The 24281-nt window shown below is 37.1% G+C and overlaps 1 long non-coding RNA gene across 1 annotated transcript in view; it reads left to right on the top strand.

The window, feature by feature from the left end:
- Positions 1-24281, top strand: part of LOC117288790 — a 50202-nt gene that overhangs the window by 9849 nt on the left and 16072 nt on the right. The window contains exon 2 of the long non-coding RNA XR_004518910.1: positions 16684-16831. This is a non-coding gene — a long non-coding RNA (uncharacterized LOC117288790). The remainder of the gene's footprint in view (positions 1-16683; positions 16832-24281) is intronic.

The raw sequence follows: 24281 nt of genomic DNA, 5'->3' as shown, positions 1-24281 counted from the left end.
TCCACCAACTGTGAAGACTAGTCTTTGACAATTACCAATAGTGTCCACTGTCTTTAAAGAGCATTTTTTGTTTCAGTAGAGTTCTAATTTGTTTGAAATGAGTAAGCTTGTTGTATTTGTATGTCTTGACTGAAAAAAATCACAAACTTGACTGATTTAACAATTGAACTAAAAGTTGTTTCGCCTCTTTGTTTCGCCTCAACCGTCACCATGACAATACAACCGTCACCAAGCAATCCTGCAATCCTGCAATTTTCCTGGAATTTTCCCTAATCTTTTGGACCCCAACAGCACCCAAAACCTGTGGATTTTGACAATATACATTTAAGGGGGAATTGTGTAATTGATGTTAGCAAGAATAGATTCATTTCCACCCTCTAATAAAACAAAAAACTTTAATAAGAAATCTGCAAAGATTTTGTAGAACTGGTGGTCATATTTTGGTGAAACAGGGTTTTGATGTATGAACCTAAATGTTCACAGGTTTGTCATTTCATAAAGGTAACATAAACAGCATACACTGGGCTTTGACAACACCAGTGTTGTACACTTTCTGTGAGGTTCGACAAAATGGTAAAACCTTTACCTTTATTATGAGTTTGTAAAGTGATTTGTAAAGTTTGATTTTATTGGCTTTTGTTGGTAATTGAACAAGGAAATAAAGTTACACATCCAGGTTGGTTGCATACATTGTGGTGTTTAGACCAAGTTGGTAGTGATCATTAATTCAAACAGGAAATTGCTGCTTGGTGATTTCGCCATTATTTTGTTGTTTATAAGGCCCCCCCCCCCTATGTGCTCTGCTCGAAGACTGACATTTGGGTTTTTTCTTTGATAAAAAAAATCAAACAAATGCATTAACACGTTTTGCATTTTTTTCTTTTCTTCCGATCAAGCGTTGTTCTTGATTATCCTTAAAGTCCAACCGGAACTTGTATGATGTTTTCACCCCCCCCCCCCCCCCCCGATGTAAAAACACATAGTGTCTGTGGGAAGTACGTTACTATAGTCTGCTGGTTTGTACTCTGAATAATTACATTGGTTTTGTTTACCCTAAAAAAAAAAAACAAGGGCACTTGATCTTACATTCCATAACTCAAATGCCCAACTGGCACAGAATAAACAAAACCAATTAAGTTAGCGAACACTGTATTTGAAAGAACACATATGGCCAAAGAAAATTAGAACAGTTTGACATTGTCGTTATTAATCATATAAAAAAATGAGCGAGTCTAATAGCTTCACAAAAAAATGATATTGATAAGAAACGAGAAAGACTTTCTCCCGCTGCTAGCCGAAGCTTACATCGCAGTTGTTATAGGTTGGAGACTCGGGCATTATTAACCTCTCCCCTGTCATGTGCTATCAATTATGTCCCCCTCGCTACAAAAACATGTGCTACATAATTCTAGTAAATAGATTCCATTAAGATGACATGATGCTGATTGCATTGTGGGTCTCCGAGTATTTCTCTACTTCATTCGGAACACTTACTTGTACATATGTCTGCTCACTCAGCCACTCATACTGAGGGATTACCAAGTTTACGCTCTTACCTTGACTTTTAGAAAGCTAATTGACAAGACCAGCTGTATCTCAAGTCATTCCTGTTCTTTAACCCTACAAGCGATTAACCTGGAAAAAGGAGGGGGAGAGAAAATGGAGTTAGTTTATCTGTTAATTACATATAGGCTCCTCGTTCAAACGCTGGTTTTTAATCTGGGCTTTTTTTCTTGTTTTTGTCGGGAATGGCATTAGGAGGAATGTGTTTGCCTTATTGTGCAACGGTAGGGTTGTTGGAATTGGAAACATTCAAATGTAGAATTTGTCTGAGGAAATGAATTTGGGATGTTTGAAATGGAACCTATATATAACATTTAAAACCACCCATATGCAAAACAGTGCTATGACTTTAGCTCATGCATCTGCACATAAAATAATTAACTTTTCATTTTAAACTATTTGGAAGATTTCAAAGTAAGATTATCAAATGGAAATTAATTAACTGTGTTTTAAGGTACATTGCACGACAAAAACCACAAAAAAATCTTTCAGATGCTTGAATTCGAGACCTCAGTTGAGGTCTCGAATGAATTCGTGACCTCAGTTGAGGTCTCGAATTTATTCAAATATTTTGTTGAGAAATTACTTCTTTCTCAAAAACTACGTTACCATAAAGGGAGCCATTTCTCACAGTTTGTTAATACCATCAACAGCTCTCCATTGCGTTACTTGTTACCAAGTAAGTTTTTATACCAACTGTGTCCAGTGCCTTCTGCTCATTGTAAAAGTATTGAGAGAAAACACTAAGATGACATTTATTAACAATGGAGAGGCAAACTGAGTTTTTTTCAAGAAGTAACTTAAAGGTTGTAACGATAGTGAGTTTATCTTAGGTAGCTGCCCAAATTTTGTGAAAACTGTCTTCTCACCGTAAAAGTAGCAGAAACAAAGATGATGTGCTTACATTTATCATCAATGGAGAATCAGAGTTTTTTAAGTAGTAACTTTATTCAATGTCGTAGCGATAGTGAGTTTGTTTTTGAATATAGTTGCCTAAAAAGGCTGACTGATGTTCAATGTGTATGCACAGACTCATGCATTGGTGAATGGTAGTTTCTCTTAACCTTTGGTGACCTGTATAAAATGGAATATCCTGAATCTCTGTACTCTGGACTTCCTCCCAACAGAGTCAATAGAGTAAACTGTCATCATAAGTAATGTGTACAATAACTGGGAGAACTAAATGTCTGACACACTCCACAGCTTGGTCTCAATCTGAATTGTGACTACAGTTTTATATACTATAATGAATAGGGTAGGTGGCCTTAGCTTTCGATCCAATCCGGACCTTCTTCAGAGGCATAAAACAAGTACAAACAAATACATATCCATTTATAGAAAAAGAGAGGGGAAAGGGATAATATATAAGGGATTTAATATACTGGTATTTCTTACAGGCACTGGACACAGTTGGTAATAAGAACTTACTTGGTAGGTAACAAGTAATGGAGAGCTGTATAAAACATTGTGAGAAATGGTGTAACACAGTTTTTGAGAAAGAAGTAATTTCTCACCAAAATATTTGAATCAAATTCTAGACCTCAGCAGAGGTCATGAATTCAAGCATCTGAAAGCACACAACTTGTGCATCAAGGGTGTTTTTTCTTTCATTAATCTCTCACAACATCGACGACCAATTGAGTTCAAATTTTCACAGGTTTGTTATTTGTTGAGATACACCGAGTGAGAACAATACCAAAGGTGTCCAGCGCCTTTAAAGTCTTGCCACTGTTTTTCTGGTTATCATAAAGTCATAAGTAAATTTGTGTTGTATATCAGGTTTTTAGAAATTCTGACAGGCAAGAATACAACACAAAATAAAACACGTTTTGACAGTATGTAATTTTTTTTTAACGTGTTTAACACACTTCAGTTTTCTAATTACTTGAAAGAGGAGAACAATAAGGTCAAATTGTGTTTTCTAGTGCACTCATCAATAGATAGAGTCCTCACTAATAAAGTGAAGAAAGTATAAAAGTCTCTAACTTCACATTTCAAAAGCCTCCTCAAGACATTTCTTTTTCCCCACCCATCCTAGTTTGTTTGTTTTTCTTTTGTTTTGTTGTCAAAGTCTCATGTAAAGCGCTCTGTTCTCCGTAGAGCGCTATATAAATGTTTCATATTATTATTATTATATTATTATAGTGTAAAAGATTTTTGATACCAAGTCCAGATAAAACAGCAAATGGGTTTGTGTCAAAAGGTCAAATTCAATGCTTTTTTGATTGAATATCATCAGATTTGTTCAGCTCTGCAACAGTAGAGTAACCAGCAAGACCAATCATACCAATTTAGCATTGTTGCTAAATCATTGGGAATTTAGGACCATCCTTAAGTAGCTACTTCTTGGGTGGCCTTTGAAAAAAAAAACCTACACTACAGCTTGGCCATTTGGTTATGCACCAAACCAAACCAACCTCCAGTCCATCAGTGTAAAACACATCAGTGTAATTGTATGAAGTGCTAAGCACTTTTTTTTTCTGTAATTACTACTATCTATCTAGCAAGGTTTGGAGTGACATCAGTTTCAGTAAAACACTTTGAACTTGGCATTTAAACTCCATCAAGTTGTGTTGGGCCAAGGGTGAAAATGGAAAAATTAAACCCATGATGTCACTGATCGTGTGTATGCACTGTTAAAGTGTTGTAAGGGCAATGCAGTTTTTATTTTATTTTTTTAAAGGGCACTTCTACGAGGGAAATGAACATTGCACTGGAAAGTTTCAACGGGCACCACGACCAGGGCCGGGGTGTGGGGTCAAATGCCTATGTTGCCCCAAGCCTGAACCACAACAGAGAGCTTGTTCTTTGGCAGATACGCAAAGAAACGGATAAGGAACCCTAACTAGACAAAAAATTATATACCTTAAGATTGAACCACAGCACAGAAAATAAGCCTTCTGATGCTCATACCAAAGACATCTATTTGAGGTCTTGCAGGCTTTGGATGAAGTGAAATTTATGGTGTCTTGGTTTCTGTGAAGTTCTTACAAAACAAGGAGAACCTAAGGAGTTGTATTTTTATCAAAAGAATCGATGGACATTTCATCAACATTACTTGTGTATTTTGATGATTTTAATCTAGGTTACTTGCCAGGCTAGGATTTCACATAAGCATTTCCGTTGCTGTACAAACTTTCGGTGCCTTGTTTTTCAGTTGCCATCTGGATCATTAACCAGTTAAGGATGTGCCACGGGAAAAACCAATCAGAGAAAGTGTAATTTAGCATCATAAGTGTCTTCATAGACTAATTCTTGGGCCAAAGCTGGAAATTTGTGTAATCAATACACATTTTATAAAGTGCCTCTGCAAAGAAGTCAATCAATTTTGGGTCCAGTCATAATTTTGTTATAATCAATTTTTTTGTTTTACTTCGTCAAGTGGAGGAATTTTAAATCTGGATTCCCTTGAAATCAAAACCCACTGGAAGAGTTTCGTGTATAGCTGTATTGGCATGTACTACTTGTAGCTGTAAATACCTGTGATTCCTATTCACAATGGTCACGGATGTTTGAACTAATTTCATGAACATGAAACACAGATTGGAAGGATCCTCTAAACTGGGTTTCCTGTGCTGTCAAACGCTTAATTGACAAAGAAAATATTAGCCTGTAGTTTTCCGCTCATCAATGCTTTTGGAAGAATGAGATCACTGTCTTGGTGATTTTGTTGTTGGGGTGGTACACAAACAAAATACATCCTGCTCTGATTTGTGTTTCATTGATCAAGGGATATTTAAAGAGGTTTATCAATATTTGTGTAGTCTCAGATATCGCAGTGTTTGTATTATTTATCAGTCGAACTGCAGTTATTATTATCTTTCCCATCAAAATCAGAACACCATGTGAATTAATAATCTCAGAGACTGTTTATAGAAAGAGGAAACGAGGATGTTTTAAAGGCAAGCTGTTTTTTTTCTTGGGTAGGTGAATCTCTTCTAATGAACGGGAGACTTTAAATTTCCAATTAGCAACAGTACGCCAGAATTTAAAACCAATTTTCTCCTGCCGCCTTGCTCACACCCTGGAAAAGAACAAGCGCACATCCCCCAAACAAGGCCTAAATCAATTTGGCTGAAAAATTATAAGCTATGCTGGCCATAGCAGTGCAAAGACTAATTTAGTGTGTAGAGCAGACTCCCCCCTCCTCAGTGAACATGCATAAGACTCTGTTGGTTAGATTAAGTGCCTAAAACTAATGAATTCTCGCCCCAAATGAAATTAGAGCATCAGCGTCCGCGGGGAGCAAGAAGACTCTCCTACCCCAGCTAGTCCACAAACCCAAATTCATTTGTTTTTGCAAAGATGGTTAATTTGTATTGGGTTGTGATGAGTTTTGCCGGCAGCGGCGCAGGCATTATCACATTTTGCCTCTGAACGCTGGGGGCAAGTGAACCAGTTAGGGCTGCCAGCCTTGTTGCTAAGGTCAGTTTGGTCCCGTTCGGCATAATTTCCCACCCTCCAGCTAAGCATACACAGAATGCAAGAAACAATTGGCATCTAAAAAAAAAAAAGAGCTTAAAAAAACACCCTCAAAATATGCATTAAAGCCATCATGTTTCAAAAAAACATTGGTGGACGGTCAAGTTCTGTGTGTGGGAAATGTCTGGAGTAGGCTTTTAGCCAGCATTGCAATTAGAGAGAGTTGGAATCTGCTATAAATTAAACAACTAAAAGGATGTCCAATTCCTCTGACAATACAACAAAAGTCATATGGAAACTTTTTGGTTAAAACCTGGTACTGATTTCATTAAGAAAAGAATTGCGTTGCAAAAATGTGCAAAGTACCAGTCACACCATATATTGTGTAGGCCTATATTATGTGACCATAGAGTCTATGATGTGACATGGCACTTGACTGGTAACTTTATTTTGTTAATCCTTATTTTGTTGTGCTTAGCTACTGTTTGTGTTTTAACAGCTCTGAGAATCTGGTTCTAAGGAGTGATGTGCTTTTAATGTATTGAGAATTGTTACCAATTTCTGAATAACATTCTAAAATATATTAAATCTTCGATTTGGCATAGTTAGCAGACAGCGTTTTAGTTTTCAAACACCTCACTCGCTCAATACTTTCTTTTAAACCATTTGGATGTAATAATAAATTGAACTTAAAAGAAGCATACCCCCCCCCCCAAACAAAAACCAGACAATCGAACCCCAGGAAGAAGCCCACTACCAACATGCATCACATGCTACTAAACGGCACATGAAAATATTCCATAATGAACTTCTAAAGACGCTCGTATAAATAGACACAACCATCTTTTCCCCCCAAAGTGTCTTGTGTTACAGAAGACACAAGATTCACTTTCCTACAGTAATTTAATACAATGCATCTTTAAAAGCCATACAGGGATGATTAAAAAAGAAATTAGAGCAAAGCATTGTTAATTTTTTTTTATGGCTGAAATTGAAGACAGCTGTTTGAGTTCATGAATGTGAATATATTACTTGATGTTCCAGCAAAAATTCAATTCTGTGCGGAAATGAACTTACAGATATCACCCTGTTTCTTTTATAAAAATAACGACCAAAATGTTTCAATTAAATCACGTTATTCATTCGAAAAATACTAAAACATTGGTTTATGCTAAGAACATTTTGTGAGTAGTATGAATTTGTTATTCAATAAATATGAGAGATTTTCCCCCAAATTATGTGATTTCACTTAAAACATTGTTTTGTAGGCTTAGAATTATATGTGTGGTGTTTGAAAATTAATGAAGATAGTCTTCATTAGGTTTGAGAAATTTGTTCCCGAAAATATACTATTTCACTTTAATCCTATTATATTTTCCTCTCCATTAAGTATTCATAGTAGGCTGCATTAACAGTTTTCAGAAAAATCTTCTCTAAATTCAGTCTGATCTTCATTAACGAATGGAAGTAAATCATTTTGTCGTCCTCACATGCACAAAAAATACATGACCGGGTAGTCCAGGTCATCCGTCTGTGAGTGAAGAAAAAAATCTAGTCCATAAATTAATCAATCTTATGAAACGAAGGGGTCTGTGTCGCAGGTTGAAGTAATGGCAGGTGCATTCAGGGTACACAAAAACACTGTATGAGCTACATTAAAAAAGTCAGATATCCAATTTTTTGTGATATGTTTATTTTTCATACTCTCTGTTTGTGACACCAATGAATGCTTACAGCTACGGGGGAAAAAAAAAAAAAAATGAAGTAAATGTACTTGAAGACTAAATTAGGTGACTAGGAATTGAAGACAAAATCTATGGTTTCTGCAATTATTTATTCAGGATGAGTAGTGCTGACAAAATAGTTGCAGTCCACAGACAGTTTTCATGTTTTGTGAGATCGAACAATTTACATGAATTAACAAACCTGAAAATTTTGGCTTAATCTGCTATGCGTCAGGAGAAAATAGTTTGAATCAATGCACATTTTTCAGCAGGTAAACACAATGTCCTTAATTTGGGTTGTAACAACCGAAAACGGCTATTATTGCATTAAAAAAAAATTGGTTTACAGACACAGTTCCTGAGTATGACTTCATTCCAGAGGGTAAATTTTTTTTCCAGAATAAAATGTGTTGTTGTCTGATCGTCATGGTCGGTAAGCTTCCAGACTTAATTTAACACCAAATGTGCACCAATCAAGTTTAGTACCTTTAAATCCATTGGACACTTTCGGTACAGAAAAAAAAAAAGTTCACAGATTTACAAATAACTTACAGGGTTTACAGAAGGTAATGGTGAAGAGCTTTTCACGAAATATTATTCCATGAAATGCTTTATTTTTTGAGATAACATTAAATCAATATAAATTCTCGATATCAAGAATTACAGATTTTTTTAAACACATGTCATGACACGGCGAAACGTGCAGAAACAAGGTTGGGTTTTCCCGTTATTTTTTCCCGACTCCGATGACCGATTGAGCCTAAATTTTCACAGGTTTGTTATTTTATAAAGATGTTGTGATTCACAAAGTGTGGGCCTTGGGCAAGTGTCCAGCGGCTTTAAACTATGACCGGTACTTTCACCATTTGCTGCTAGCACATCTTCTCCTTCTTTGGAATGTAACTTCCAACCTAGGCCCAATTTCATAAAGCCTGTAAGCGCAACAAAACTTGCTTAGCACAGAAAAGTATTTCTTATCAGAAACGGGATACGAGCCGAAATTCCATTTTGTTTTTGACTGGTGCCTCACTCAATTCTCACAAAGAAATTTGTCAAACAGTGTTTTCTGCTAACAGCTTTATGAGATTGGCCCCTGTTTGAGGGTGTGCGCAATATTGTTAAGATAGAAAACATGACTGGACGCACTATAAAGTGTAGCTTTATCTACCGTCACGCTTGTAGTATTTCAAATGGTTGTAACTTTGTTCAAGTACCTGAAACTAGCTGAGACATACACACTTTTATACTGGAATTAATTAAAGTTTATTAGAATTTAAAATGTTCCATTTTAAAAAACTGGATCGAAAAGGCAGTTATATTTTTTCAAGCTATTTTCTTTTTATGGAAATGAATAAATAAAAAGATAAAATAAACAAACTCAAATTATTGTTTGGTACAAGCATGGGTGGTCATTTACATGCTAAAACACTTTGAGTGGTTTCAGTTAAAAATATGTTTTTTTTTATTATTTGAAAGAAAACAAAACCCAACCTGCTTATTATGACGGATGCACAGTGGTTTCCTTTGTACATATGTATGTTGGGTGGTTTCAGTTACTTATATAAAATATTTTTTTACAACTATTTTTACAACAGTGTTTTACTTTATTGTATTTCCTGTTCACACTGATTATGCACGTAAATAACAACATGGCGTAAAGATAGTCACCATAGCAAAATTACATTGATATCTTTTTGCTTGAATGTTTTTAAGTTCTTGAGCATTGAATAAAAATTTGTCTCCTATGTAAGTAAACTTCAAAACCAAATAGTTTTGACAGATACTTGTCAACATTTGAACATAAAATAAAAATATGGATTTGACAAAATGCAATCCCGTCGGACTTGCCCAGTTCTGAGTTTAGCTGACCGACTCTTTAATCACTGGCCTCAGGGGGTGGTGGTCGGGTGTCAATTTCAAACTCTGATGTACCATTTTATTTTTTATATTTTGCGTGGCCACAGAGGGACTGTACCTTCGAAAACATCCATTGCAAAGAGGCAATGGCCTACGTTGCCCCTGGTCTTGGCCTTGGTGCCCCTTTAAAAGTTTCCCAATTACTTTTAGATTTTCCAATGGAAGTGCCCTTTGCAAAATGAAAATGGCCTTGCCCTTTCAAAGATGAAATTCCAGGCTTTAATCTTAGTTATTTTTTAGGTTTGAATCTTGAAATGTTAATTTACAATTGGTAATTAGAGCAGTGCACAACACACTCCCTCTCACAGGCTAATATAGCCTGCAAAAAAAACCCCATAAAATCAAATATATTGTATCAAAAAAATGGTAGAAAACTGGGGGAAAAAAACACAAACATTATTTCAATGATTTCACTTTTGTTTATGTCTATGTTAAATGAGGGTACCCTGTTTAAAAGTGGGCTTTCCTTCTGATAAAAATAGTTACAACTGGCTGTATTAATGACTCAACATTAAAAACCAAAATATACACTGCTTCAAGTCGTTCATATAAATGTATTATTATTTTAGTTGTGAACAAAAATAGTTAGGAATGGCTGCAGTTTTGGGCGGCACTGGCTGTATCTTATCTAGCTGGTGTAGAATTATAGATGTGTGGCATTTGAAACATCCGATACTTTGGTAATACGACACAAGGTAATCAATAATTTATTTCAAGTACATCTCTCCTGTCTCACACCTCTATGAAAATAAATCTTCACATTAAGAAGTAAGCATTGTTAGTTTTCAATTTTTTATTTCATTAAATTTCTTTACTTCAAAAGAGAAAAATGAGGCACATTCTGCCAATGCAGGGCACGGAATTTAATCAAAATGGGTACATGCTGTAATTGAATTGAGCATTTTTGTCCTCCTTTTTTTTCTTCACTTTTTTTCTTCGGGTGTTCGTTTTTGGGGGAAACAAAATAAGCCTGGCTTAACTTTTCAACTTGCTTTAAAAGGTTTCTGGTTCGGAATTTTTTGAAATAACAAACAATCACTCAATGTCCTACTCAGTAATGTTGGACCTCCATAATGTTCCATGCACTATTGGTTAAAGGCTCCCCACCCGGGGAAAGACTGTTCGAAAAAGGCTAACCTAGATCGGAATTAACAAACCGAGTTCAGCAGGACTCTGAAGGGGAATGGAAACAAAAGCAAAATTCAAACCCAGATTTTTTTTTTTCATGAATGAGCAAATATGATTACTCCCATAGTATGGTATGGCTGGCCCGATTTCATAGAGCTGCTAAGCAAAACTGAGTAGGACACCATTTACAAATGATACATGTTAAATATTTGACTGGTTATCTTATTCTTGTAAGCATAATTTTCTTGTGCTTAGCTATTATTTGTGCTTTAAGCAGCCCTATGAGCTTGGGCTTTCTGATGTGTATAGTTTGTTATGTCCATCCACAATCTTTAGTGGTTCATATGCTACTCTCAAATGATGAAAAGCTCTGTCCCCACTGAGTTCACAAATGCTTTAGTTTCTATTCCGGGAAGGGGGGATGCAAGCTCAACCCTGATGAAGATTATGCAAAGATTTGTTGATGTTACATTCTGTCTTTGATGATGCCTGTGTGCCTAACCAAAATGCTTGTAAATGTATATGGGTGTAGCATTATGTAGTTGAGTCACCCACCCCTAAATAAGAAAGGAAAAAATCACAGGATTATTAATGATGCACAACTGTCAAGTTCATAAAATAAATTGTTTTTTCCCTTTTTATCATTGTACATAAAAAAAAACATTTTTTTGATAATAATTTGTTTAGGTGATTTAAAAAAATATATATAATAATAATCGTTGTTAACCCATCCATACTAGACAAAAAGAGGAACAAAATCACAGGTAATTAAGATTTTAAACCACTTTTTAAACAGTATTGAAAAACAATGAACATAGAGACATGGCTTAGATGACCATGGCAGATTCCATGTAAATAAACATTTTCAAAATTTAAAAATTTAATTTGTTAATGCCACAATAAATTAGTATATAATATTTAATATCCAATATTTCTAACAGATCTTGTTGATTTCAGCGAAATTCAATTATAACCACCGCTTAAATAATTGGCAGGGTCTTTCCTGCCGGACCATAATTGTTGTTCACTTTTCTTACACCGTTTTTAAAAGGGGTGACGGAAATTGGTAGACAAAGGGTTTCCTATGCATCTGTTGGCTCTTAAGTTGCCCCAGTTCTCCACCCCCCCCCCCCCAACTCGTCTAACCCCCCTCGTCCAGTGGCCAGGAACAATATAACCAGTGGTCTGAATGTCTCAGGACATGATCACTGGCGCTGGCATAATGAAACCCATTAAACCAAGTGTGCTGGTGGGGCGTCCAAGATGGCAGGAGTGTGTCCCTTTGCATGACTCAAGATTAATCGCTTCATCTTCCCTCTCTACCCCACCCTTCAATCGTTGATTCGGAGAGCGAAAGAGAAAGAGCTACTTCATTGTCTTGGTCATTATTTCGCCATGTCGTTGTACAAACCTCACATTGAATGGGGGTCACATGTGTGCCATCAGTTTAGCTGGACTTTACGTTCAGGAGGCTGATCTAGCCCCAGGCTCTGGTATGGTTAAAGGATAGGCAAACATTATGACTTGATATAAAAACGGGACGTTTTTTTTTTCTTCTCTTCTTTTGGCCATTGTCACGGCCTTCCCTACTCCGATTGAGCCTCGACAAAGAAGTCATTTGCATAGAAGCATAAGCCCACAGGTTTATCCAACAGTAGCCTCTCTCTCTTCTGTGGGTTGCTAACGAGCTGTCCTGAAAGGCGCAACACCATATGTCACTCTGGAATTATCAAAGGGAAATTTTTTTTAAAAGGGAAGTGCAGAGAAAAATGATAGGATATTATTCATATTGTAGGGCTCTTGTGTTATGATCTGATAAGTTAGTCATAACTAATGTGTGTGTATAAATTATACTGTCACCGATGAAAAGATTGATCATTCCATGCTTGACACAGTTGTCTGCTTTAATGGTGCTACCGCTATTCAGCTTATCAGTTTGTGTTTCATTGAAATAAGATTTGTGTAATCTATCAACTGGACAGTGAGATTTTTGTTATCGCCATGGTGTCAGGTTTCATTTTTATTATGGCAGAGAAGAATGAACTTTACGTACTAATTAAAAAAAGACTTTAAAAACCTTAATTGATTTGAGCTCTTTGTATAAATCCCGACACACCCCACCCTCATTACTGCCGTCGTGTCATTTCTTCTCAACCCATCTGTGACATTGTAGTTGACCTGTATCCTCGATAAAATGTCAATAGATTCTATTTTGTTTTTAGTTTATGAATCGTATACAACCACGGTGTAGCTAATTCTATCGTAACATTTTCAAGATAACAGCAAACGATTGTTATTCAAATTTTCTGTGGGAAATTCCTGTCCATGAACTTACCTGATTTCCCAAGTCAGGTACCCCCTCTTGTTCATGGACAGAAAATCCCCAAAGGATATTATTTATATAAATTGTTTCTCTCCACAACTGTCAGTGCATTCGTTGTAAATTGAGGTTAAGTTGGTTTGCGCACTATGAACATCTGATATTACAATTCATCAACAGTATACACTTGGAGGCAAATGATTTGAACATTTGAAACTGGCGGTAACTTTGACTAAGATTTCTAAAGAAAAAAGGAGTTTATTTGAAACTATTCCCCACTGTATTGAGGTAAATACCCCAGTACGTGACGCTGACGATAATGCCAAGTATTTCACAGTGAAATTCAAGGACTCTTAGTTGTCGTGTCCAAGTCGTCAGCCACAGCAGGGGGGAGGGTAAACCCAAGTCTCTTTGATTAATCTAAGACGCACTTGGCCGTGAGGTGCTCCACAGTTTGTCAAATGATGGTGATTTCTTTTTATGCGAATGTGTGGTTGTGTGTCTGAGAAATCATGTCTGCGCTTTGCATAACGCAATCTACATTAGAAGTTATTAAAATGGAAGCCTTGAAAAGAAAACCCATCTGGCTCATCGCACAGTCATTACGCCTCCCAAGACAAGGTCTAATTTACTAGTTTACTAGGAGAACAAATTACAACTAAAATAGAATGTACACTTGTTTGTAAATATGTTGGAGAAACAACACTATTTGGTCAGTATAGTGTGCATGTGAGCTGTATAATGAACAGTAGCGAAATAAAATCATGTATCACCAATTTTCTTAAAAAAAAAAAAAAAAAAAAAACGAAACCTAAAATAATCTTTGATTTTCACTTTAATAGGAGTTCACTCTCAAAAAAATTACAACGTGAATATATTTTGTATCCTTTTCCATTCAGTTAATATTAAGATGAAATATTGACATTCAAAATAAAATGTCTGGAAATGAAACATCACCAAACATTAAGAAAGACCCACAGCACAAAGCAAACTACAGCCATCTGCAAATAGCTGTGGTATATTCTTAGAAGAATAGAGATAGAGGAGTGGCATGATTATGCAAGTAGGCCTTTGCTGATTAGCCCCACAAACACCTGTCCCTATTAAGGCTAGTGCACGGCAGAATGAACCAATAGAACGAGAAATAAAACGCAGTAAAAGAGATGGAAAAGTCGCTGGCGAAATGAGACAAGCAAGTCATGTGCAATGTGATCGGCGTGGGGCAAGTGAATTAGACTGTAAATTGTTCATAGGCAGAGCTTCATCCCCCCGTCTGAGATTTGCTGAAAGATATTGATTTTCCAGTTAATTAAGAGGAGGTAATAAAATGAAATTCCCCCACCTTTTTACTTCTTGTTGATATTGTATTGGAGGGCCACTTTCTTTTCTTGTCTTAAACTCGGCAGTTTGAGGGAAAATGACTTTGGGATTGTTTTTGCAAGGACAAGCGATTGGGAGCTGTAATTGTGGTAAAATTGCTCTCTCTTTCTCGTTATATCTCTGTATCTGACTTTTTGTAGGAATAATATCCCCCATCAATTCTTCAGCGTGCATTAAGACTTATTTGGATCTTGAGTTTTTTCCTTAATTCGGATTCAATCTGCTGAAACCGTGTAGGCATTTTTATGTTAAGATAACAGCGACTGGATGTTGACATGTACTGTGCTGTCTGCATGGAAGCAGTCGTCGTCGTCTGTCGTAGAGGTGGTCCTTTGTTCATTTGTAGCTCTGATTAAAGCACCGATCGATGGAGCTTCGACTGCTAATGAATTCCTTCGTTTTTGTCAGTATTGACTTATTCATGTTTGTCCAAGGGGAATTAATTTGCAGGCTTTCTTTTTTTTCCTCATTTTTGTTTCTCTCTCTCTCTCTTATGCTCTGTCCAATCACCAGTGGTGCACTTGACAGTCGTGGCACAATGATCGCCACTGACACGTTCTAAGCTTTTTGTTTCAACATGTTAAATCGATGCCCTAGCTCTGCCGTATGAATAAATGATAGTAATCAATAGGAAGGACTTCATAGGAGGTGTTGACTTGTGTGGTCCCTAGTGACCGGTAATGGACAAGGATCAGAACCCGTACTCACTGGAGTTTGGACTCATTTCATCTTCAGTAAACCCAACAAATATAACAAAAAACCAACTGTGCATAATTAGTACGGCTCACACTTGCTTTGTTGGGCTTTGCTCGTTGTGATTGTGTGTTTTTTTTATTTTTTTTTATATTTTTTTTTTAAATGATGGTGGGCTTGCGTGTTGTTTTGAGGACAGGTTTTTATGTTTTTGTACGTTGGTTGAACTTGGGTGGTTTTGCTCGGGAGCCTTTGGTTTCTGTTGTTCAAGTTTTAGGTCTTTGTAGTTTTTCATAACAATGTATTCTGCAAGGTGAACCTGGACAGTCTGTTTGACTCATTCTAGGAATTTGTTTTGTATCTTCTTGCTTTTTATGTGTATTGAGGATTGTTTCAAATGTATTTTGATATTTTAATAAAGTAAAACAAATTTACAAACTAAATTTATGTCTGTTCAGAAGTCTTTACAAGAGAAATGCGGAGGGGCTTTGGGTCTTTGTTTTTCGTTACCATAAAAAAAAAGCCATGCAGTTGTACACACTGAATTCACGCTTTCAAAAGGAAATATTTACATATATAGTGCTGTTCTGGTCTGGACCATTTGATAATGATGAATAATCTTGTTGATCAACTTGACAAGCAAACTATTATTTCTTTTATTGAAAATTCTGTGGCTAATGCAAACAACATTGCACTCACTGCATGAACAAAGTACATGCTGAATGTAGGGGTTTGTGCGATAAATAAAAAAAAATAAAACAAATAATGAAAAATCGTGACGGCATAAACTGTTTGGAAGTCATTGGAAGCTATCTGAAGTATTTTCACTGGAATCAGAAAATCTATTTTGTTTATAAACTTAAAACTGAGAAAAAGTTTTTTGCTAGTTTCTCATTACCACACATATGAAAATAGAAAATACTAATAATTCATTAGTTCAAAACAAATGATTGTTTTTAGTTAATCATCAAATGTCAGCTGACAATAATTTAATTTCAGTCAAGTCATTAAATTCAAGTAAATGCGTATATTTACATGGTCAACCATGTAAGCTTCGGCGACGCTGTTTTATATCATCCACGATAAATATTAATTGGTTGTGTCAGCACAAGTTGTCGCTTAACAGCCTGCTTAACCACAGGAATGTACTCATAGAGTACAGTGTGGGCGACTGATGATCAAGAAATCAAACGGATCCGAACTATCGTAGAGAATCCCATTATCGGTTCCTTTACCTGACCCACAAAGAATTTCTGAAACCAAACCATTTCACAAAGAAATTCTGAAAACGATGTCATGATTTTTTTTTATTGGTCTATGACATTTGTCAGGTGTCGGAGCCGTTGAATTTAAATGACAGCCAGTAGGAGCATTGTCTGTTTCCAAAGTTTTCCTAATGTGGTTTTTGTTGTAGACATCTAGACGAGTTACTCGTCCTAACTTGATATAGGATTAATCTTAGCGTTTCGTGAAATCGGCTGCAGGTCTTGTATTTTCTCTTCTCTCCTCTAATTATCTATGATATCTTATCTTCAGATCCGAGTACATGGACTGAGCATCCTGTTCATTTTAGGAAGTCAGGAACATCGAAAAATCAAGTCTGGTGCTTGTCCTTTTTCCTTTTCTCTCGAGCAAGTCAACGAAAGTATCCCTCCAGAAACTTGTATGTCAACCCCACTGTTTGGTAAGTAAATATTATTGAGGAATGTCTTAAAAAAAACCAAAGGAGGGGAAGGCTTGTTATGGAGGAAGTACAAGGGTAAACCCCTTCTCCTCATGAAGTGTTGTTGTTTCTTTTGCGAAGTCTTCACCGTGTTCTAGGACTTCAGCGCTATTATTATATCGTTGTCATTTTTCTGGTAATGAAACCAAGGATGTCTCATCAATGAGCTTAAAGGAACACGTTCCCTTGGATCGGTCGAGTTGGTCTTTGAAAAGCGTTTGTAACCGCTATGTTTTTTATAAAATGCATACGGGTTGGATGATGTAAAAGTAGAATACAATGATCCACACAAACATGCCTCGAAATTGCACGGTTTTCCTTTTACCTCGTCGACTAACACGGTCGGCCATTTATTTTTTGACTACCATAAATGGCCGATCATGTTAGTTCGCACAGTAAAAGGAAAACCACGCAATTTTGAGGCAAACTTGTGTGGATCATTGTATTCTACTTTTAAAACATCTTTCCAACATGCATTTTATAAAAATGAGGAAACCTGGAAACAAGTGTGCTTGCTATGCCAACCTAAACACTGCTGTTCACCCTACTACGAAAAGTGCTTTTGGTTCTTTTACCTGCACTCCTTATGCAAGTACAGGAGACCTACAGCTAAATGTCCCATCCGAAGGACAAATCAATTATAGTAAATTATCTTACTCAAGGACACTTGGTGTCATGACTGGGACTTGAACCCACACTCTTCTGATCAGAAACACCAGCAAGCTGGAGTACTTTGCTCTTAACAGCTTAGCCATGACACGCTACAAGGACAAACCAGCTATGATATATTAGAGGCCATGCATTAAGTGCCCTGATAGGTTGGGCTGGGCTGGTGTTTAAAACCGCATTAAGAACTTCTGTCCAATGAACAAGACTGTTTGTTAAGGTTGTTGTAATCAGCTTTGCTCCTCGGCTGACTTGCTGCTCACTGGCCTTCATGTGGCACTTAAACTTCTGATGACTGTGCAAGTCTTGCATCATTGAAAACTAGAAAACAAGTCGAACTAAGACTATTTTTATTCATTTTTTTTTTTTTTTTTTTACAAAATTCTTGAAAATACCCATAAAAATTTGTATAAAAACAATGTTAATGTTTCTAAAGTAATAATAAAACTTGTTAGCATTTAACCTTTTACTGTCCCATTGATAATGTTTTATAGCAATAAACTACTTTAGACTAAAGTGTTTGAAGAAACAGAATCGCACACATTTAAAACTCAATTTGGATGGGACCAACTTGGGTCCCAGAAGTTTTAGTACACGAGAGACATGCACAGTCTGTTTGACAGCAGCAGTGGCCATGCTCTTGTTTATTTTATGAGGTGACAACAAGTGACTGCTTTGATTGTGTCTACCCGTATTTGTTTGAATTTGAATTACTCAGTATGCCTCTGTCTTTTGAAATGAAAAGTAGACGTTCTCTTTGTTTGCCAATTCCAACATCGGCAAATCCACCTAAAAACCGCTGAATCTTCCTGGAAAGCATCAATAAGAAGTTCTTTCATTTGTGGCGCTTGTGTTTTTCTTGTAAATTATACCAGAGACATACATTCATCTTTAATCTGATACAGGTGTTTAATTTGTACAAGGCATCCAAGCTTCTTCTCCGGAATTGTTAGCTTGATATTTTATATCCCTTTGGAGGTAACGGGAGAAATACAATCTGGCCATCATTCATTGTAGAGTACACGCCACGACCGGATTCTTCCTCAAGAGAAACCCTCGTCTTATGGCGCGCAGCAGTATTGCTGGGATCGTACATTGTAAAGAAATGGACCTCTGAGAAATGTGCGCCTCTCTAATTAATCATATGTCAGACCAGTGTCCATCATTGGTGTTGCTTTTTCAATATTGCTGCGACTAAATTAGCACAAATACTACAAAATGGGCACTAAGGAGATTGACAATAGGAATACCTAAAGGGAGAACGTGTATCTTGTTTTTGTTTTTTCAGAGAAAATATACGCGTCTTTGTTGTTGTATGGCAACGCTTCTTTACAAAATATCACGAGTCAAGCTTACTTCAATACTGTGAATATCAAGGTTTTTCTTGTGTGATTTCCTGCCATGCCAGGAGAGATGTCCTTACCATGAAGGTGGTCATAACGCTGTCTATAATTGTGTTTTATTGACTCCATGTACGAGGTATTATGCTAAAATTGTCAAATTTGCCGGAGCTGTTGGTACAGGATTAGTCAATGTGACCTCGGATAAATGAGTACCTTTGCATAATTAAGACAGTTTTGACTCACCTTAATTCTTGCTGGAAGAATGAGTGAGGCCTCATAATCACCAAGTGTTATGCGCAAACTGCTTTGTACCGCCGGTCCTAATTGTCATATTAACCATTTTTTATGACAATTTTTGTTGCCGAAGATGGATGAGCAACCTCTTAATAGGGTAATTTGAATTAATATTTCACCTTCATGGCTATGGTATTAAGGCATATTAGACCAATTAACATGAAATTAGCGGGGAACTTCACTCAGATAAATACTGCTGCACTCTGTGAAAATGAGCGTCAAAGTGAAGCTTGTTTGCATACTTGAATTGATAAACAGCTCGTCGGGAAAAAGTTTTATCCTTAAAATTGCTGCTTAAGCAACTCTATGAAATTGGGTCCAGGCTACCATAAACTAATCCTTTGTGTCAACCCAAGTTTTTTTTTCTTGTTCTCTTTCTGATAGGGCCTATATGAATTCATAACTTTGTGTAGTAGATTGCCAGTAGTGTGTTTGCATCAATTTGCATTAGAATGCAAGTACTTGCAATTTTCTGGTTTAAAATATAAGTTAGAGATTTTTCACCACCTGTCTCAGATTGGGTAGTCGGTCTATTTAAAGGCACTGGACACTGTTGGTAATCACTGTTAGCATAACAACGTACAATGGAGAGCTGTTGATAGTATAAAACATTGTGAGAAACGGCTCCCTCTGAAGTAATGTAGTTTTCTAGTAAGAAGTAATTTTCCAAAAGTATTTGAATATGATTTTGAGACTTCAGAATTAGATTTTTAGGTCTTGAAATCAAGCATCTGAAAGCACACCTTTGTGAGTTTTTATGTGAAGCAGTGTGGGTGTGGGGGGGGGGTATATTAGGTAGCCTTCTGGGTAAAAGTCCTTAAGTTAATGTATACTGAACTATTTGACAACATATCGCAAGTTCAAGACAGTGACATACAGGCCTTGAATTCGCTCTTGAAGGGCCGCAACAATTTACTTCTGGTAAGGGGGGCACTTCTATGAGGAAAATACAAATTTGTATTGAAACCTTGCCCAGGGCACAACAGCAATTCTTGCAGGTGCCTTAGGTCAGTTTAAGGAGAACATGGAGAAAGGGTATAAGTAACACCTTCGGCTGTGGCTTTCGATACGGCTGTTGCTTAGGAAATAACGCTCGTTGACACGGGATTAAAGCCTTAGCCATTGGTCGTTACCACAAGTTCTGACACAGCCAAACCTGCGAGAACATACCCTGTGGACTTGCATCGTCTATAGATGCAACCTTCCATCCAAGGTTTGCTGTTTGTTGTTGAGTGCCAATAATCATTAACAGGACAAACCATCACCATAAAAACCTGTCCTTTATGAAATAATAATTAGTAATTGTGATGATCATTTCACTCTGCCATGTATGTCATTAATATGTATGTATCAGTTATTTATGTTTTCATTTTCTCCAAGTCATTTGAAACGCCTGTTGTGCTTTATGCAGTGTACATCCGATACTCTTTAAAATTTGATTAATTTTCATTTTCAAATGAAAAGCATAAAGAGACTTAATTGCATTCAAATAGCTGAAAGATTGCTGTATATTTGTTCATTTCTCTATATAATGGAAGATTTTACCGGTGACAAATGGTATGTGGTATTCCAGGTATGATCCCAGAGGTACCCAAATACAGCTCATGAGTAATGCAATGCCAGCCCATCTTCACCCATACCAACCCCTAGATCAATGGCGCCACCATTCTCATAAAATCCAAGTAATCCACTTCACACTTAGGCAACTGATACTTTTGTTTTCTCTTTTACCAACCCCTCCCCACCCCCCTCCACCTCCCCCTCAAAGTTCTCATGGCCAGGGCCAGGAAAGGAGGGACAAATGTCCTGGTGATGTAAGATATGGCGCAACAATTTGCCCGAACTGAACTCTTAGTCAATAATAAGGAAAAACGCAGCATCACGCTCGCTTAATTGCTTGGAGAGGAGACCCCCAAAAGCCTTGTCTGTGTTCTTTATGTCTGGGCAAGCACCCTACCGCAGACAGAAGGTTCTTGACGTTGGTCGTTGGTCGGGTTTGTTGGCAGGGAAGGTTATCTTAATTTGCACCACCTGTACATGCCAGTCAGCGTGCACCATTATTTAAATGAAGCTGATGAACACACCCCTGTCTTGAACTTGTGATTCACCATGACTTGGATGTGCAGAGACTGGGCCTTGATAAGGCTACCCTTAGGGATAGGGGAGTAGGTTGGTAATATAGTGGATGGGGGTAGGGATGGGCTACCCTCAGGGATAGGGGAGTAGGTTGGTAATAGTGGGGGTAGGGATGGGCTACCCTCAGGGATATGTGGGTATAGGTTGGTACTGGGTGTAGAATGGGCTACCCTTAGGGATAGGGGAGTAGGTTGGTAATAGTGGGGGTAGGGATGGGGTCCTCTTAGAAAAAGGGGGTAGGTGGGTATCTGGGAAACGATTATTGCATGAATTGATTTTTAGGTAAAGGCTGGTGTCCGTGGATTGATTTGACAATGGATTGATTTGACAATCGCTGTTTTCTCAGCAAGTAGACACTATTCATCTGAAACTGTCACGTATGACTTTTATTCTATCTTCCTTTAGATAAATCAGCTTTGCGCTGACAGAAACCCAACGATGACCCTACCTTTAAGGAGTTTGAAATTTCTCCAAGGGGTTATTAATTGATCATTTCCATTAAGACTATGCGCTGTAGACTCACTTCAGTGCAATTCATTAACATGGTTATTTATTATCATTTATTATGAACCATTACTTTATGAAGTGGGTAATGGAGTTTAGTTCATGTGATTATAATGCCCCCCCCCCCCCACATGCTAAATATGTGGTGATGAAAACCCAAACGTGTTTTTGTCGGTAATTGCCTCTGCCTTGTTGCCTTGTAAGCAATCCACATTAATTCCACTGGAAAACAATTAAGCTTCTTAGATAGATTTCAGCACAGGAACGAGGATTAAAGATGCTATGTCAGATTTTTGGCCGATTTGACCCAAATTTTTTTAATTTAAAATTCAATAGGTATTTTGATGGGGGTCGAGAAAGTTACAAGCTTTCATTTGAGCCATTGCTCGAAAAAGTCCGCCAGTTATTAGTAGCAGCGAAATAAAGTGCTCAAAATAAGTTTTTGTCCGGATCCCGACAATATATCATGTGACCAATTCTTATGTGTTTTATAAGAACATTTTAAATTTTTGTCACGATTCCTGAACATTAAAAGTAAAAGTTAACTTTTTTTTGTTAGATAGGGTGATACTCTTTGAAATACCATTCACTTAAAGAAATCTACTTTTTAATGTTTGGGGCCAAAAATCTTACATAGCGTCTTTAATGAAAAAACACCTTGGATAAAACAACGCTGCTGCGTGCAGGGTGCGCTTTCTTTTGACTACTACCGCCGGTACAAACAAAGCTTGCTCACTTTTAATTTAGCACAAGAGAAATATGATCCAACATACAGGAGTTATTAACTCTTCTATCCTTTGTTGGTTCCTAAGTCTGTCCCTGTTCTCTTCTTTGGCACCACTTTATCAAGCCTGTCCCTCATTACAAATATGGTTTTGATAAACACAAGTTTCCTTTCAAAGCTTTTGATTTTCTTCTACATTCACTTCTTCAACTCCTTTTCATCTTTTCATACTCTACTTCCCCCCCCCCCTCTAAGCCCTCATTCAACTTAAGCAAGATAATCCATCTGCCGTAGCAATGTTTTGCAAACTTTATTCATTGGTTGCATTTGCAAATGATTGAAAAGGGCTTGACCCGGCACCTTGGACAATAGCGGCTTTGTACTAGCAGCCTGAGGTAAATACATATGTATGTATGCAACAGCTTTATCAGAAATTTACACAGAATTAACCAGCAACGAGGAATGCATGATAGGTGCAGAAATGGGGTCATGGAGGACTCGCTTGGGGTAGAATTTTTGTTTTGGGATATTTCAATTGAAAAAGAAAAAATCGTATTGTTCAGCCACCTGAAAAGTCTCTTGTTTTGTGTATGGGTGCTGGTGCGCTGGTGTGTGTGAAATGAGTTAAGCGTATTGCATCGCATGTTGTAACCATAACTTGAGTGTGTTGTTATTGGTTGTACTGTAGTGAGAGTCCCAATATTCAGCTGTATGGAAATGTTTATAACTCACGCTAAAAACGCTCCTCTATCACGCCAAAGATTGCTGCACTAAGTACGCTCTTGCCAAGTCAATGCATTTCCTTAATTGACCATAAAGACAATTACCTCTAAAGTTTTGTCATAAATGCTTCCATTTGGGGGGAAAGGAGGGGAAAAAAGAAGATGATGAAGATAGAAATTAGAACCACATGATCTTGAATTGCAGTGAGGCTCTATACCTTGTAGTGAAATGGTTTATTTTTGTCTGTGAAGAAAGGGCTCTAAATGCTTTACATGAACAATTATGCTCCTATTGTCTTGGAAGGGGGTATGTAGAATAGAGTAGATTGGTTGGAACATGAAGATGTGCTGCACCATTATTTCCTTATCGAAACCAAAACATAGAAATAAAGGCATACAAACCATTCTAAGGGTTGATTGTATAGAGTGTTCATGCGTGCTGTCACACCACAGATGCACTGTTTTAATTGTTGATTCGCCTTAAAATAAACCTGAAAGTCAAGAGCAAGTTTAAGTCTGTCTTTACATTGAGGAGATGGCTGTGTTAAGCCTCAGTTCATACTTGCGATTCAAATTTTGCATCTAAATTCCCAACAAATGATTTGCGTCAGTTGTGCTCAACTCCTGTGAAACATTCACGGCAAAAACAGACATGTGGTATCAAATTTTTTTTGCATTCCCAGGAAATATGAACCAGCATTTGCATTCGCAGGAAATATGCACCAGTGTTAAGTCTGAAACAAGGCAGATAGTGGTAGCACTTAAAGACTAACTAATTACATTAAAAACTGCATTCAGCTTTCGTAGCAGCAAGTTTCATCAAATGCAATAAAGGGGACAATCAAAGTCTGTCTCGGAATATATCACTATCTCAAATAATGGGGTAAGCGCTATTCGGAAGAAGTAATTTCTCATTTTGGTTATTTCGTGGTAGTGTTGGACTCAAAACAAATGTTTCATAATTGTGTTTATGAGAGGACAAAAACCGCTCTCGAGGTCAGACAACTTGTATGGGTTTGGCG

The sequence above is a fragment of the Asterias rubens genome, chromosome 4 (assembly GCF_902459465.1).
Source record: "Asterias rubens chromosome 4, eAstRub1.3, whole genome shotgun sequence".
Classification (NCBI taxonomy): domain Eukaryota; kingdom Metazoa; phylum Echinodermata; class Asteroidea; order Forcipulatida; family Asteriidae; genus Asterias; species Asterias rubens.
Note: the sequence above shows the minus strand (reverse complement) of the source record. Positions and strands in the feature narration are given on the sequence as shown.